Source organism: Chrysemys picta, chromosome 1, assembly GCF_011386835.1.
Source record: "Chrysemys picta bellii isolate R12L10 chromosome 1, ASM1138683v2, whole genome shotgun sequence".
Classification (NCBI taxonomy): domain Eukaryota; kingdom Metazoa; phylum Chordata; order Testudines; family Emydidae; genus Chrysemys; species Chrysemys picta.
This window is the reverse complement of record NC_088791.1, coordinates 229,461,997-229,473,074: the sequence shown is the minus strand read 5'-3', so window position 1 is coordinate 229,473,074 and position 11,078 is coordinate 229,461,997. Positions and strand designations below refer to the sequence as shown.

The 11,078-nt window shown below is 37.4% G+C and overlaps 1 protein-coding gene across 3 annotated transcripts in view; it reads right to left on the bottom strand.

Moving 5' to 3' along the window:
- Positions 1–6,682: 6,682 nt before the first annotated feature.
- The window catches only part of PRKX (protein kinase cAMP-dependent X-linked catalytic subunit), a 127,417-nt gene continuing 123,021 nt past the window's right edge, over positions 6,683–11,078 (bottom strand). For 2 of the 3 annotated variants that reach the window (XM_065580743.1, XM_065580742.1), the window contains exon 9: positions 6,683–10,983. The gene's annotated coding sequence lies outside the window, so the exon portion shown is untranslated. The remainder of the gene's footprint in view (positions 10,984–11,078) is intronic. The other variant, XR_010597661.1, reaches the window with a different exon arrangement.

Sequence of the window (11,078 nt, the reverse complement as noted above, 5' to 3'; positions counted from 1 at the left end):
GAATAATTTTTCCCATTTTAAAGAAAAATTACAAACTCTAGAGTCACTATTCACCAGAAAAGATCTATGAACTTCTGCATTGTTCTTCCTTATTTTAATACCTAACCGAATAGAGTACAAAGAGGAATATAAAAATAACGAATGGCATAGAGGAGACCAGTAAAACACTCCTTTCATATTTCTGCATATCACCTGTACAAGGAAACATCTCATGAAACTGAAAGGGAAAAAAATTAAAACTGGAAAGAGACACTTCTTTGCATACAGCACACATAATTAATATGTAATAAGACAGATAAGATAGAGGCTAATAATTTAGCAGTATTCAGAAAAAGATTAGCCCTTTACATGAATAGCAGGCTATAGAGTTACATTTGCTAGGACAAACCGTTATTATACAGTACAGCCACACGTGACTAGCCCACATCAGCTGACTCGGGCTCACAGGGCTCAGGCTGCAGGGTTAAAAATTGCTTTGTAGATGTTCAGGCTCAGCTGGAACCTGAGCTCCAGGACCCTCCACTCTCGCAGGATCCCAGAGCTCAGGCTTCAGCCCAAGCCTGAACATCGACACCATTTTTCAGCCCTAGAGTCTGAGCCCCGCAAGCCTGAGTTAGCTGACGCGGGTTAGCTGCGGGTTTATCATCGCCATGTAGACATGCCCATAGGGCCACCTATTATTAAAGTTGCCTGACACTTTCTATTTTAAGACCCTGATTTCAGTTACCTACAAGGTTGTCATACTAACTGATTGGGCTGAAATTTTCCATGCTGGGTGTATTCATCAGGCGGGTGTTTTCTTTTCTTTTTTATTTCAGGTACAGCAGTTCAACCACGTCTCAGAACAAGTTAGAGAAACACATTGTTTCGCTCATGTTAAAAAAATTCTTATAGCCAATATTCCCAGAATGAATTTTGTTGTGTGTGGATGTGCACCACCAGTAGAAACAAAAAACCTAGATATTATATATATTTTTAAAAAGTTACCATAGGCATGATTATTCCAGCTAGGACAGGTTAGGCATTTTAGAACTCGCTACTCAAAGAATTAAATTTGAGCATAAGAGAGAAATAAAAATTATGAAACGCACAGACCAGTCAAAAAACATTTTGAAAGAATAAAGTTACAGAGAATATATGTGCATTACAGGAAGTATCAAGAAGTAACAATACAAGTATGTGTTGGGAGGTGAGGGAGAGATAGACTGTGTGTGTGTGAGAGAGAGAGAGAGACGCGCTGCCCCTTTAAGTAGATCAGCACTCAACAATACATGCTTATTCAGACAGCAGCAGTAGCCAGCAAGCTCCATCCCACTCTTGAGCCCTGTTGTGTCCCACTCAGTGGAGATGGGGTACAGGGGTTGGGGAGAGGAGGACACTGACATCAGAGCCTTCCCTCCCCCCATTCAGCAAGGAGGCACCTGGGAGCTGCTGGCCAGAGGCTCCAAGGCAGAGGGCAGGAGCAGCGCAGCAGTGGGTGGGAGGGGCACCTGAAGTGTGCAGCACTTGATAGCCTGTTGGGCAACTTAGAGAGAACATAGGTTGTAGCTATAATTGAGAAGCTTCAGCACCTCAATGCTTTTTGGCACTAATGTGAAATTTGGCCGGGGGAGGGGGGAAGTGGCATTGTCCTGTTGTAAAGGATGTCTCTTTTGCCATTCCTGTGAAAACCTGTTCAAAGTGGCAAAGTTAAGAGCCTCTGAAAAATCTTTTTAGCACATGCTCAGTAAAAACAGTTTGGCAGCTAAGTTCTCCTAAGATACTGTTTGCCCAGGCCAGGAATGCAGAGGCCGAATAGGACTGATCTTGCAATTGCAACTCCTTGTAGGCAGCAGTCACTGTAGCGTCAGGGCTCTGGAGCGTAGGACAACAAGAGCTGATGCAGGAAAACCAGGACTGGGACAGCCTGGAGAAGCCAGCAGTAAAAGTGTATAAGCACTTTTCCCCTCAGAACTTGGCTTAGAATCCAGGATTTCTGAGTCAACACTCATCCGCTGTCAACAAATGACTGTGAACCCATGGCCCACACAGAGGAGGACAACCTTCTATTGCTATTACTCCATTAGCTTGAGTGGCAGAGGTCCGTGCTTTGGATCTAAATGCTCCACTGGTGAACCATGTGGAAGTCAATATGGTTCACTATGACAGAATTGTTTTTTTCAGTTTGCTTTTTTAAAATCTAGGAATTTACAGACAAAAAACTATGTTGAAAGAACATAGAACATTTGCAAAGTCAAATATGCAAAAGTTACAAAATGCCAGAACTAAAGTTGCATGTGCAAGCTTAATTCGCTCCCCTTGTGTCTAGACATAAGTCTTTAATTGCATGCTCATATGCTACTTCCCCTGCTAGCATATGGACCGCTACATTTTTCAATGCATAGGATGAACACTGCCCACTTAAGGAGCAGATATTCAAAATTTTATTTTTTTCTCATAGTTTCTATTTGTGGCCCCAGGTCTTATTTACTGCATACTATTCAAACCCTGCTCCAAAGAGAGAACTAATTTCCCCATGTACTTTTCTATGGCACTCATCCCTGCAGCATCTTGGTACTTCATAAGAAATGAGTAATCTTCACAACACCTGTGTGAAACAAAGGGATGGTATTATTCCCATTTTACAGATGAGGAAAGGAGGCACGGGTATCTTATGTCAAAAGTAAAAGGGAAAGCTGACAGGTGCGGAGGAGCATGTGGGTCAGACAGAGATATCCCTTAGAGGAAGATCTATTAATGGAGATTCTCTATGCCCTAGTAAGGAGGAGAGGATGGAAGATGATAAAATACAACTAGGATCTGATGAGAAACAGTCAAATGAAAAAAGTCCCATTCAATTACATCATGTAATGGCAGGCAGCTTTAACGTTTTTAAAGTGCTCGTATACCACTGCTAGATGTCTAAATAATAGGATGAGTGAACTAGAGTGTCTCATATTAAATGAGGATATTGATCTAATAGGCATCACAGAAACTTGGTGAAATGAGGATAATCAATGGGACATTGATAATCCTCAAACTGACATTTGTACCCAGTAATACCAGGGTACAAAATATATCAGAAGGGCAAAACGGGTTGTGCTGGTGGGGGAGTGGCACTACATGTGAAAGAAAGTATAGAATTAAATGAAGTAAAAATCTTAAATGAAACAAACTGCACCATATAATCTCTATGGATAGTAATCCCATGCTCTAATAAGAATACAGCAGTAGGGATATATTACCAGCCACCTGACCAGGATGGTGATAGTGGCTGTGAAATGTTCAGGGATATTAGAGAGGCTATTAAAATTAAAAACTCAATAATGGGGGATTTCAACTATCCCCATATTGGCTGGATACATGTCTCCTCAGGACGGGATGCAGAGATAGTTTTTTGACACCTTAAATGGCTGCTTTGTGGAGCAGTTGGTCCTGGAACCCACCAGAGGAGAGGCAACTCTTGATTTAGTCCTAAGTGGAGCACAGGATCTGGTCCAAGAGGTGAATATAGCTGGACTGCTTGGTAATAGTGACCATAATATAATTAAATTTAACATCCCTGTGGTAGGGAAAACATCACAGCAGCCAAACACTGTGGCATTTAATTTCAGAAAGGGGGACTATACAAAAAATGAGTAAGTTAGTGAAACAAATTAAAAAGGTACATGCCAAAAGTGAAATCCCTGCAAGGTGCATGGGAACTTTTTAAAGAAACCATAATAGAGGCTCAACTCAAATCTATACCCGAAATTAAAAAAAACCATAGTAAGAGAACCAAAAAGGTGCCACCGTGGCTAAACAAGAAAGTAAAAGAAGCAATGAGAGGCAAAAAGGCATCCTTTAAAAGGTGGAAATTAAATCCTAGTGAGGAAAATAGAAAGGAGCATAAACGGTGGCAAATGAAGTGTAAAGATATAATTAGAAAGACCAAAAAGAATTTGAAGAACAGCTAGCCAAAGACTCAAAAAGTAATAGCAAATTTTTAAGTGCATCAGAAGCAGGAAGCCTGCTAAACCCCAACTAGTGGGGTCACTGGATGATCAAGATGCTAAAGGAGCACTCAAGGATGAAAAGGCCATTGCAGAGACACTAAATGAATTCTTTGCATCAGTCTTCACGGCGGAGGATGTGAGGGAGATTCCCAAACCTGAGCCATTCTTTTTAGATGATAAATCTGAGGAATTGTCCCAGATTTGAGGTGTCATTAGAGGTGGTTTTGGAACAAATTGATTAACTAAACAGTAACAAGTCACCAGGACCAGATGGTATTCACCCAAGAGTTCTGAAGGAACTCAAATGTGAAATTGCAGAACTACTAACTGTAGTCTGTAACCTATCATTTAAATCAGCTTCTGTGCCAAATGACTGGACGATAGCCAATGTGACACCAATTTTTAGAAAGGGCTCTAGAGGTGATCCTGGCAATTATAGGCCAGGCAAGCCTGACTTTAGTTTCAACCAGTTTGCTTGGTACTGTAGTAAAGAACAAAATTGTAAGACACATAGATGAACATAATTTGTTGGGGAAGAATGAACACGGTTTTTGTAAAGGGAAATCATGCCTCACCAATCTACTAGAATTCTCTGAGGGGGATTGGTAACTAGTTAAAAGATAGGAAACGAAGGGTAGGAATAAATGGTCAGTGTTCAGAATGGAGAGAGGTAAATAGGGGTTCCCTTAGGGGTCTGAACTGAGACCAGTCCTATTCAACATTTTTCCAGATCATTTATGAATAAGGGGTAAACAGTGAGGTCGCAAAATTTGTGGATGATACAAAACTCTTCAAAATAGTTAAGGCCCAGGCAGACTGCGAAGAGCTACAAAAGGATCTCTCATAACTAGGTGACCGGGCAACAAAATGACAGATGAAATTCAGTGTTGATAGATGCAAAGTAATGCACATTGGAAAACAATCCCAACTATACATATATAAAACGATGTTGTCTAAATTAGCTGTTACCATTCAAGAAAGATCTTGGCATCATTGTGAATAGTTTTATGAAAACATCCACTCAACGTGCAGCAGCAGACAAAAAAGCAAATGGAATGTTAGGCATCATTAAGAAAGGGATCGGTAAGACAGAAAACATCATGTTGCCTCTATATAAATCCGTGGTACACCCACATCTTGAATACTGCGTGTAGATGTAGTTACCCCATATCAAAAAAGATGTATTGGAATTGGAAAAGGTTCAGAAAAGGGCAACAAAAATGATTAGGGGTATGGAACAGCTGCCATATGAGGAGAGATTAATAGGACTGGGACTTTTCAGCTTGGAAAAGAGATGACTGGGGTGGGGAGAATCTGATTGAGGTCTAAAATCATGAATAGTGTAGAGAAAGTAAATAAGGAAGAGTTATTTACTCCTTCTCATAACAAGAACTAGGGGTCACCAAATGAAATTAATAGGCAGCAGGTTTAAAACAAACAAAAGGAAGTGTTCACACAATGCAGAGTCAACCTGTGGCACTCTTTGTCAGAGGATGTTGTGAAGGCCAAGACTATAACAGAGTTCAAAAAAGAACTAGATAAATTCTTGGGCGGATATCTCGATCAATGGCTATTAGCCAGTATGGGCAGGAATGATGTCCCTAACCTCTGTTTGCCAGCTGGGAATGAGCAACAGGGAATGGATCACTTGATGATTACCTGTTCTGTTCATTCCCTCTGGGGCACCTGGCATTGGCGGAAGACAGGATACTGGGCTAGATGGACCTTCAGTCTGACTCAGTATGGCCATTCTTATGTTGTCTTCAGAGTATCCACTTATTTTTGATACTCAATTTGAGATATCTACAACTTGATTTTTCAGAATACTTACCATTATACAGCATATTATTTCTTCAGAGCACAGCCCTCATTGAGTTCAAGTGCAGCTGTGAGTGCTCATCATTGTGGAAATCAGATTCCAGGTGTCTTAAGTTGGGCACCCAGAAAACGAGGAACACAATTTAGTGACCACCTGTGAAATTTTTGGTTAAGTGACTTGTTGAGCATCACAACAGAACTTGGTGGCAAAGAAAGGGATAGAATCTCCAAGTGGCTGATCTAAAAATATTTTGGTCGGTTCAGTTTTAAGTGACTTGCTAGGGAGACCATTCTAAAATAGAATTTTAATTTGGATTTCCCCTGCCATTGTATATTATGATCAATGCAAAACTAAAGAACTGTAGTCTATTCTAGCAGGAAGTCATCACAACCACAGAGAAGCAGTTTGATACCACACCTACATGAACATCTGTAAAACAGTATATTTTTTCTGAGGCTCCTGAACACAGGGAATATTTAGTTAAATGTACTTGATTCAATACATGTGTTTTCGCACTTGATTAAATTAAAAACAGAATGATATGAACTTGGGGAAACTATAGAGCATTAAATCATGAACACACTGAACTAGATCAGTATGAAAAGTGTTGACACAGTTTAATGAGAACTTTGCAGACTGTTTTTTACTATTGGAGATATCCCTGAACAAACAGGAATCAGAACATTTTTGTTCTCCAATATTTCCTGTTGACTCTTCATACTGAAGGCTACTGAAATATCCTTTCCCACCTGAGTCTTGTGCAGAGAAATCTTGACTTCTGCTTTAAAAAGGGACAGTTTTAAAAAAACCAAAACATTTCTGCATTTTCATTTTGAAAGCTGGTGCAGAAGTTATACCCTCTTCCCAATATAAATAGAAGCAAACTAGATTTTAGACACTTACAAAGATAGAAAGGTTTATTAAACAAATCCAGAATTGACAGATATTACATAAATTAAACAGCAGTAAAATTTTACTAAAGTTTATGTACAGATCACAGTGATTTTAATTGTGCAATGAGGGCTGACTTATGACTTTGAACAGTACTTATACATTGGATTTAGGACAAGCAACCAACAACATGTAACATTTGTCTAAGTTAACCTTGAAAGTCTAGCAGTTCAAATTGGTTAAGTAGTACACTGATGCCTGCTGCAACTACCACTACTTACTATGCAAGTATTTATCAAGCAGTTAGGTTTGCCATAGAAAAGTGCAATACATGGAAATGTCTGTACACAGTACAGTACAAAAGGAATCATGCTACAGTTCTTGAAAGCTGAAAAATAATTGTATAGCATAGGAAGCACTGCATCACAAGTCTTCTGAATGGCAAGCAGAAGGGCTGAATAGTAGGCATATTATTTAATTGCTTTCAAAATACACAAAATCCCTGTTCATCCATTTAAACATAGTTTAGTACCTATATTTTGATCAATTAACAGTTTTCTACAGTGGAAGATCACGTTAGTTAAAGCTCAGTAGCACAAGTATTCATCAGTTAAGCTAATTTACAGGAAAATCTACAGCATGTTCTCCATCTAAATCATGAAGCATTTTAATCATTTGGTTACAAGGCAATTTAGTTTACAATGCAAGTTCATTCACGTAAAAGCTCATATTGGGCAGTTAAAAACAAATATATAAACACAAAAATAAAGATAATTTTAACATTTCTTTTGTAACGTTCTTGTTCATTGAAGCTGAAGAAATATAAAGGTCTTATTACTGTTGTGGGAAAACAGCACTAGTTTATATGCAAAATACTTGTTAACAAAAGCAACCATTATAAAAAAAGAACTTTAGAGAATATAACACTTGAGTCAAATAATAAATGAAAAAAATGTTTTAAATTACTGAAGAAATCAGAGTCCTTCTTGGAGTGTCTGTTTGAGAACTCCTGGTTAAGCACTGATATATATTTGCAACAGTGTGCGGTGAAATCCCAATCAGCAAAGAGTTAAAATGAAACTGACCCAACCATGCAAATAAATAAAATGTATAGGCAGTGGTGCCTCTTAAATTCTATATTGTACAGGAAATAACTGCTCATAATTACAAAACAGTTTTCATTTAAATAATATTATGAAAATGGTCTATGATTAATAATCGTAAGTTACCAAAATGTGAAATAAGTTTTATACTAGAAAGCACATAAAGAGATTATTAGTCTGTAATAATTAGAGATCAGCAGTTGAGCTATATATGCACACACTATTCCAGAAAGAATGTAAAGTCAATCTATCAACTTAGTTTACCTGCCTGATTAGATTTCTCTACTCTCTGGCACAAAGCGTTTCAGTGCATCCATTGCCAACAATGGATAAATTTCACGGACAAAAATCTAACCCCTGGTGTGAAAACATTCAAGATCAATTACCGCCGCTGTGATACATGTGTTTATATGTATTCCCCTCTTCTGGCTTTGAAGATGTAAATGAGGCCTTAGGCAGTTGTTTTTTAAATCTGCAAACTGAGTTCTTGAAATTCAGCACACTCATTGCAATGTCATTTTGTAATAAGAAACGGGTTTTGTAGTTCTCCATGAAATACTGTAAACTTACACATTAGAAAGAACTGTACTCTTTCGAAAATACAAGCTCCGTGTGCTGTGTACTTAATTATTCTATCAAATCAGCAAGAGAAAGTTATCTCCCTGCATATAAATACATGCCAGATCAAACATTTTACAGAGATTGATATATTTTTACCAAGTAAAATGACTGTTCCTTATGCCAGTTCTGTGTCTTATTTTTATTTATTACCAGTTTCTACCCAGTATTTAATGGGAGTGGCATTTGGGGCCTATTAATAACCAGTGACATGTGGCACTTGCATCAAGTTATCAAGATGTCAATAGCAACACAGAATTTCCCCTTTGGTGTCTCAGTTTACTACCAGATAAACACTGTCTGCATTTCCGCAAGACACTTATGTAATCAGTCACACTCCTGTATTGTGTATAGGTCCAGCCATTAATTTTTCAATATAAAGCAGAAATTGGAGTTTGACATATGATTAATTATACAAAATGATGAACATATATCTGTCAGCTCACTGCACTTGTGCACTGATGAGAACTAGGTGGGTACAGATGTCAGCAGCTTTTTACTGCTAGAGACTCCTGGCTGAAATTTGACTGAAGTCAGAAGCAGAATTATTTTACTAGCTTGGGTTATGAGCCAAGTGACCGTTTGAATATCACATACTATATTGCATTCAGCATGTAGTTCAAAACAATTACCCAACTTAGGCCTAGATTTCAACAATACCTAGGGCACTGCAGGTTACGATTGAGGTGCAGAGATCTGTGGAGAAGTGTCCACATCATCTGTTTTGGTATTCTTAAACTCTACTTAGAGCCATCAGTATAAGTAGTAAGACTCCAGTGCACAAATGTGCCTTTTAAAAAAATACTTTTGGCCTAACTACAAATTTATCTACAACACAATCACTGGAAGCATGTATTTTTTGTTTTGTTTTTAAACCTGGATACTTCAAAATCAATTCCTTATGTTAGCACAAATATCACAGTGTGAAACATGAAATCAAATATTCTTAAAATATATCTAAATCTATCTCTGCATTTATGTGTACACACACACACACACCCCACCTGCTAGAATTTGGTGTTACTTAAAATGAAGCATTATTGCAAATATTCCTTAAATACAGTGCACTCCACTTATAAACTGATGTGGTCCACCTAGAAAACTGATCAGAGTAGATAAACAGATTAGGTTTAAACCTGAAGTCCAATCCTGCATGTGTTAAACTCCTAATGGTGAGGACCTATAGGACAAGACCCTAATAAGTTTAGCCCTGGATTTTCAAACATAGGAGCACAACGTTAGGCATCTAAACCCATATTTAGGCACCTGTTTGATTTTCAAAAGTACTGAGCATCCAACAGCTCCTACCTAGGTCAATAACAAAAAGAATTTCAACTATAATCAAAGTATGCCTGACACTGCTAGTTCTCAACTTGGGGGGAAAAGAGCTGCTAGGGAGAGCCAGGAAGTTTTAAAAAAATGGAGCTATTGTACAGATCATTAATTCCATTATTTTTAGGGAAAATATTCAAAGATAATTCCATATTTTGCAGCATAACTGAACAAGAACAATGTTTAATAGCTTTTGGTTGGTTTTTTAAAATCCAGATTTGTTGTTAGGGAGGATCGAGTAGTCTTCACTAACACATTCCACTGTTTATACTACTGTTCACATCTTTTAGATTACATATTTTTCATATTTTCTTTGAGTAACTCATTTCTCCTACTTAAATATCAGAAATTGGATAAAGTAGAACAACAGTGAGAGCAACAACAGATCTACCCTCCACCCCTATTTAGCAGTATGCACTGCTTTATATGCCTTACAGTGATTTCACATACAAGGGAAACCCACTATACACAGTGTGTAGTCACCAAATATCATATCATATATATGTAAAAACACAATGCATTGTTTTAGCCAAAGTTACTTATGAAGGCGTTAAGATGATGTTTTTTAAATGAGCAACAAAACATGTCCTTTTTCTTTCTGCTTTCAAGTATTACGGTTGCAAATGTGAAGCACTGGAAGTTTTAGGTACAAATCTTTTTAAACTTAATTATTTTTATTTTTTACAAAGAATTATAAAATGCATATAAGATGATGAAAAACTCATTTATCCTTTTACGATTTTCCCCCAGAGAACTTCTTGAAAAACATTATTTGAAAAATAAAAATCATAGACTCTGCAAAGTACAAAAATTTACATCTTTGCACAGTTCCTGTGCTTTAGTTGTATGTAATCATTATATACATATATACTAATTTGTGCTTTTAATTACACAAGTTTAGTATAAACTTATAAAATTAAGTCTATGCGTTAACTATGCAAAAAGGATCTGGGCATAGCAGGAAACTAACACTAAAACAAGTTAAAAAACTACAAGACAGAATTTTCCATGAGTCTACTACAGAGTAGACTTTCAGTATCACAATTTGCTAAACTAATGCCAATTCTATACAGTTAAAATGAGTGTCACTTGCCTGCCAATTGTTTAAATATTTATCTACTAATGTGCACATATGAATCTGATAACACTCTCCTACATGTCAAAGAATGTCTTCATGTATGTACTCAGTTCTTCTTTGCAAACTTGCGAATACCACTTCAAACTTCTTCCAGTTTCCAACATAAAACTAAAAGAAAAAAAAAAAGTTTAAAAGAATGCCAAGTTCCAGACAAGTATAGTTAAGATTACAATGCTGTGAAACTAGGGACATACAAATACTTG